The sequence below is a fragment of the Cynara cardunculus genome (genome assembly GCF_001531365.2).
Source record: "Cynara cardunculus var. scolymus isolate 2C chromosome LG 6, CcrdV1, whole genome shotgun sequence".
Taxonomy (NCBI): domain Eukaryota; kingdom Viridiplantae; phylum Streptophyta; class Magnoliopsida; order Asterales; family Asteraceae; genus Cynara; species Cynara cardunculus.
The window spans coordinates 6,503,165-6,509,598 of record NC_037533.1 but is presented as its reverse complement, the minus strand read 5'-3'; positions in this window follow the sequence as shown (position 1 = coordinate 6,509,598).

Below are 6,434 nucleotides of genomic sequence, written 5' to 3'. Positions count from 1 at the left end.
CCATATTAAGCAGTTGTATAGGTAATAAGAATATATCTAACATATTTTAGAAAGTCCAAAGAGTTATTTAATAGATTTTAGAATGTCCAAAAACATATTTGTTTCAAAAAGTTGTCCAAAAAATTAATCATTTCAAACACTAATATTTTTCCGATACAAAAATTCATCTAGAAGAGACCGATTGTAATTAATTATTTTAGGAATAAAACAATCCATCCAAAAGAAACAAATGGCGCACACAAAAATGATCACATCTAGAAAAAGAAAAGTCTCGCTCAAAGAATCAAATAATGATTCAAAGTAATAATTATTCAAAACGGTACTTTTCCAAGGGTGGGTTGTAATAGGAAAAAAAGTTAAGATAAGAAACATGATAACATATTTTCATCTTTTAATCATCCTAATTGAATGTTAACACTAATAAGGTGCATCAAAATTGTCCTAGATTAATTCCCTTCTAAAGCGCAATTCATGGATGAACATGAGATTAAAAGTAATCAAAAGTTGTAATAACCAAATAAAAGTGGAAAGGAATTGGTAGTCATTAAATTTCAAGGACAGGTAGTGTAAATGCAATCAAAGTGAAGGGTTTAGACCCTAAAATTGAATGTAATTTAATGATAGGAAACCCAATGGTCATGAAACCTATGACCATTAATCTTGGCTTATCGTTTCATATTCCGTGAAACCGCCGATGACTTGGTATAAAATGGGAGTTTGTAGTTTTATATGATGTTTTGGGTCAGGAAGGAGAACTATTGTGAGAAAAGGCGACGGTGGACTCTGTAATGAGAGTCGACGGTGTTGCACATCACAAATATTTCGACGCCAATAGGGAGACCCTAGCCTCTTCAGAAAACGGTTTGGACTACGACTTGTACAATGAGTTACAAGTGATTTATTTTTAAAATGATTGCATGCCTTATTTATAATTATCCACAAGCTTGATTGAAGTTTCTCGAGATTTTTGATATGCTTTATATGGGTGAAAAGTTCGATATTTTTATAATATGTGTTTTAAGTATTTGTGTGTCAATGGGGAATGGGATGTATATGATTTTGCAAAGACGAGCATGCTTCATGAGCTTGTCTAAGCCGTAAGTGCGGACATGTTGTGTGAGTTCGCCATGTAATGTTGTGTGAGGTAGATATCTTCCATGACGTCGTTTCCTTGTGATGTAGACACGCACTATGATATCTTTATTTTTTTGAAAAATATTGATCTCATCAAGGCATGCTAAATTTATAAAGCTTCGTGAAAATTGTTTATTGTAAAAGTTGTTGTTCATGCATGAAAACCGTGGATTCACTGGGCTTGAGGTTCACCCAAAACTCTTTTAACTTTTTCACCTGGGCGGCTATTTGAGTGGAAAGAAAAGTGCAATAAAGAAAGATAAGGATTAGCTCCAAAGAAGGATATGTGCAGATCAAGACATTATTATATAGAGCAAAGTTATGCTCCTCAAGATTGTAATTTAGATTGTGATATAATTTGTAAGAGTTGAAATTTTATTTCCGCTACAATGTAAGTTTTGATCTTGGGATACTAATTTTGTTATATTTAAATATTCGAAATTTTGGGATGTTACAAGTGGTATCAGAGCAAAGTTTAAGTGAATTAGGTTACAGAAACCTAAACTTAAACTGAGAATGGAAGATTTTATTATTGATAGACGTGTGACTAAAGATTGATTTATAGTGATGAGAGTGGTGATTTAAGTTAATTTGGGGTTAGTCTTATACCAGATTAAAGCAAAGAAATCGTTAGATGGTTTAATATCTTTAGATATAATGACATTGATAGAAATGTGTTTATGCAAAACACATTTGTAAAATGAGATAAAATAGATGTAGAGTGGTGTTGGTGGATAAACTTTTGGTGACAAACTCCACTAATTTGCTTTAGCGGGGAGAATTTATGTTTAGCTTTGAGAATAGTAGGAACTCAAAGTATTGATGATATAGTGAGTTGATTCATCCCATATTTGAGTTGCGGGATCATTTCTTATATCAATTGGCGGAAAGATCAAATAGTCAGATATGAGATTAGCAACGAGGTTATTCGTGTAATCAATGATGGCAACAGATTCATGGTAAGAACTGATGATTTTGATTGGATGCACGACTAGTTGAAGGATTTTTCAATCGAGTTGGAATGTCGAGATCATATGTAAACCCTATGAGAAGATTTAAGGGTTCTCACATGATTAGTTTCTTAAAGTAAAAGACACCAAATCAGTGTCTGAAATGGTCTTAGAATTTATAAGACTATGATTGATTAATCCAGTAGGACAATGGGGTTCTATTATCCTCCATAGGCATCTCACGAGTGGTTGGAAGATGATATTAACTTATTTGATTTTATGAAATTGTTAGTAAGCATGTGTTGCTTTGAGCAAGATATAAAAGCAAGAAGGTGTTAAAGAAAGTGTTATTTGTAATAAATTATCAGGTTTAGTAAGTGAGAAATATTTTATGGTTAAATAATAAGGTTTATCCAAGCGTATAACCTTTAAGCCATAAAAAGAGGGCGTTGGAATTGTTCCCATAGTTATAGCTAGAATAGTGTAAAATTGTATGAGATATTTTGCATTATGTCAAAGATAAGTGAGTTGCAATATAAGTTGAAGATGATGAAATAAGTAAAGATGTTGCACTTAGGACAATCAATATTATGAATAAGGCATAATATCCTAAATATCAACGAGCATATAAAAGGTTACTACAAAATGCCTTGTTTAAGAATGACTATATATAAGGGTATGAATTGGGTCATTAGAACCAAATGGTGGCATGTGTGTTATGAAAGGGGAGTTAATTGATTAGTTGGTAAAACAAGTAGCGAAGTCGATTGATGGTACGTATTTGTCGTCAAAGGAGAGAGTTGTGACTAGACTCTAGGATGAACACAATGATGATATAAATGAAAAATGGGTTAAGTTAATTTCTACGGTTGCAGAAGGATGAATTCAAATATGAATCTGGTGAAATGCTGAAATAACTCAAGGGTTGGTAGTTGACTAATGACTTGGTCAAAATCAAAAATAAGCATAGTACTGTGATCTTTAAGCACATCACTAAAATGTGAAGTGATAAACGAATCAAGAAAAAAATTAATGATGGAAACGATAATGTGCAGATTAATGCGTTATCGGTGTAGTGAAAGAAAGTATGGGCACTGGAATCGGTAAGAGAAGACTATGTTAAATCAAAACCCTTCAAAGAATGATTGACATGTTTCAGATGCCACAAAARGATGAAGGAATGAATATTAAAGGTAAAACTGAAAGTAAAGATGGTTGAATTGATAAAAGGTTGGAGAAAGCAATATGGAAATATAATAAGTTACTTGGTGAACATCATTATCTTGGTATCTATGATTGCTAATGTTAGCATGATCTGAAAGTTCTAAAATTGGAGTAAGATGAATGATGTTTATGTAGTCAGGAAGACTAATGTACATCAATTACCATGAAGTATGTAATGTAACCATATAACATCGTAAACTTGATCGGGCTGGAAAGCAAATGAAGTATGACAGAGATTGGAAGGAAGAACGAGAAGTATGCCAAGAGTGTCACTGCCAGATTAGACAGAGATTTCTTTTTTTTGTATATAATGATGTTACAATGTTGGAACTATAAGGTATATCGGTGAAAAGGGGAAATGATATAGTATTTAGGTCATGGTAATTGAAAATGTATGATTTGAAATTAGTAGCAATGATAGTGGAGTTCGAAATATGAAGGCATTATCTAGAGAATGGATTGTATAGCCTATACTCAATAAAAAATACATCTCAAGGGCAAGAGAAAAGCACATGTATGAATAAATGGATGAATATGAAAATGTGTGATGTTAAATGCATAGTTGAAATACGAAAGAATTTACGAGGAATATGACGAATGCTTGCATGTTGCCATATTTTGTAGATAATAATAACATGGTGGTATCTATGTGGGGTAACCTTCAGTGACATTTGGAATAACTGGTCAGACTTGAATGCGTTCACTTATAATTAATGATCATCTAGAAGAGACCGATTGTGATTATTTATTTTAGGAATAAAAGAATCCATCCAAAAGAAACCAATGGTGCACACAAAAATGATCACATCTAGAAAAAGAAAAGTCTCGCGCAAAGAATCAAATAATGATTTAAAGTAATAATAATTCAAAACGATACTTTTCCAAGGGTGGGTTGTAATAGGAAAAAAGTTACGATAAGAAACGTGATAACATATTTTCATCTTTCAATCATCCTAATTGAAATATTAACACTAATAAGGTGCATCAAAATTGTCCTAGATTAATTCCCTTCTAAAGCGCAATTCATGGATGAACATGAGATTAAAAGTAATCAAAAGTAGTAATAACAAAAAAAAGTGGAAAGGAATTGGTAGTCGTTAAATTTCAAGGACTTGTACTGTAAATGCAATCAAAGTGAAGAGTTTAGACCCTAAAATTGAATGTAATTTAATGATGGGAAACCCAATAGTCATGAAACCTACAACCATTAATCTTGGCTTATCGTTTCATATTCCGTGAAACCGCCGATGACTTAGTATAAAATGGGAGTTTGTAGCTTTATGTAAAGTTTTGGGTCAAGAAGGAGAACTATTGTAAGAAAAGGCGACGGTGGACGCTGTAATGAGAGTCGACGGTGTTGCACATCACATATAGTTCGACGCCAATCGGGAGATGCTAGCCTCTTCAGAGAACGGTTTGGACTACGACTTGTACAGTGAGTTACACATGATTTATTTTTAAAATGGTTGCATGCCTTATTTATAATTATCCACAAGCTTGATTGAAATTTCTAAAGATTTTTTATATGCTTTATACGGGTGAAAAGTTTCGATATTTTTATAATATGTGTTTTGAGTATTTCTGTGTCAATGGGAATGTACTACGGTATGATTTTGCAAAGACGAGCATGCTTTGTGAGCTTGTCTAAGTCGTAAGTGCCGACATGTTGTGTGAGTTCGCCATGTAATGTTGTGTGAGGTAGACATCTCCCATGACGTCGTTTCTTTGTGATGTAGACATGCACTATGATATCTTTATTTTTTTTGAAAAGTATTGATCTCATCAAGGCATGCTAAATTTATGAAGCTTCGTGAAAATTGTTTATTGTAAAAGTTGTTGTTCGTGTATGAAAACCGTGAATTCACTGCATCTGAGGCTCACCCAAAACTCTTTTAACTTTTTCACCCAGACGGCTATTTGAGTGGAAAGAAAAGTGCAATAAAGAGATATAAGGATTAACTTCAAAAAAGGATATGTGCAGATCAAGACATTGTTATATAGAGCAAAGTTATGCTCTTCAAGATTGTAATTTAGATGGTGATACAATTTGTAAGATTAGAAATTTTATTTCCGCTGCAATGTAAGTTTTGATCTTGGGATACTAATTTTGTTATATTTAAGTATTCAAAATTTTGGGATTTTACAAAAGTGCATCCTAATAAAATACTTTATAAGAGTAAACCAAAAAACATTACATCTAAAAGTGTTACAATAGGTTTATATGACACTTTTAACTGTTTTAAAAAGATTTTTTAGGACGCTCTAAAATAATGTATCATATTAGCTATTTTATACGACACTATTTGAAACATGTGCTATAAGCATAAGTGTTCTATAAAAAGATGAATTTATAGGACATATCTAAAAAGTTCATATAAAATAGCTGACATGACAGTTGATTTTAAAAAACGTCCTAAACAACTTGTTAAAACGTTCTATAAACCCATTGTAACGTTTTTAAATATGACACTATAGTTTATTTTATTAACTTAACTGCTTAAGCTTTATAAAAGATTCCATTCGAACATTTAAACAATCCATAATTCATATAAAATCAATTTTATTACCGTGATTGCTATTTGTTAAATAACCTTGGGGAAGGTTATATATATATATATATATATATATATATATATATTGAATTCTAGTAACAAAGTTCAAATACAATACATAATATAAAATAAATAAAATGGTTATGCCTTTTTTTTTCTAAGTCCATACAAGACACATAACTTATTATTCAGAACTTTTTATGGTAAAGTCTACATCTTATATGACGTTTGGTTTGATTGAATGATTTTGATTTTATGGAAAGATGGAATTGGAAGGATTTTTGAAAGGGGGTGGCTAATAGCACCCCTATACATTGCTATTGGCACCCCTAATACTACTTAAATTATTATGTTTTTTTTTTGTTTTAGTGTTTTTTTGTCCTTTAGTTATTATTGTTTTTTTGTTTTATTATTATTTTAGTTTATTTTAAAAATATATTAATTACTATAAGTTATTGATTTGATTTTTTTGTTTTTTATTTATTTATATTATATTTTAATTAATATAAATTATTAATAAATATATATTTTTTATTGTATATCTGTTATGTTTTAATATATGTTTTATAATATT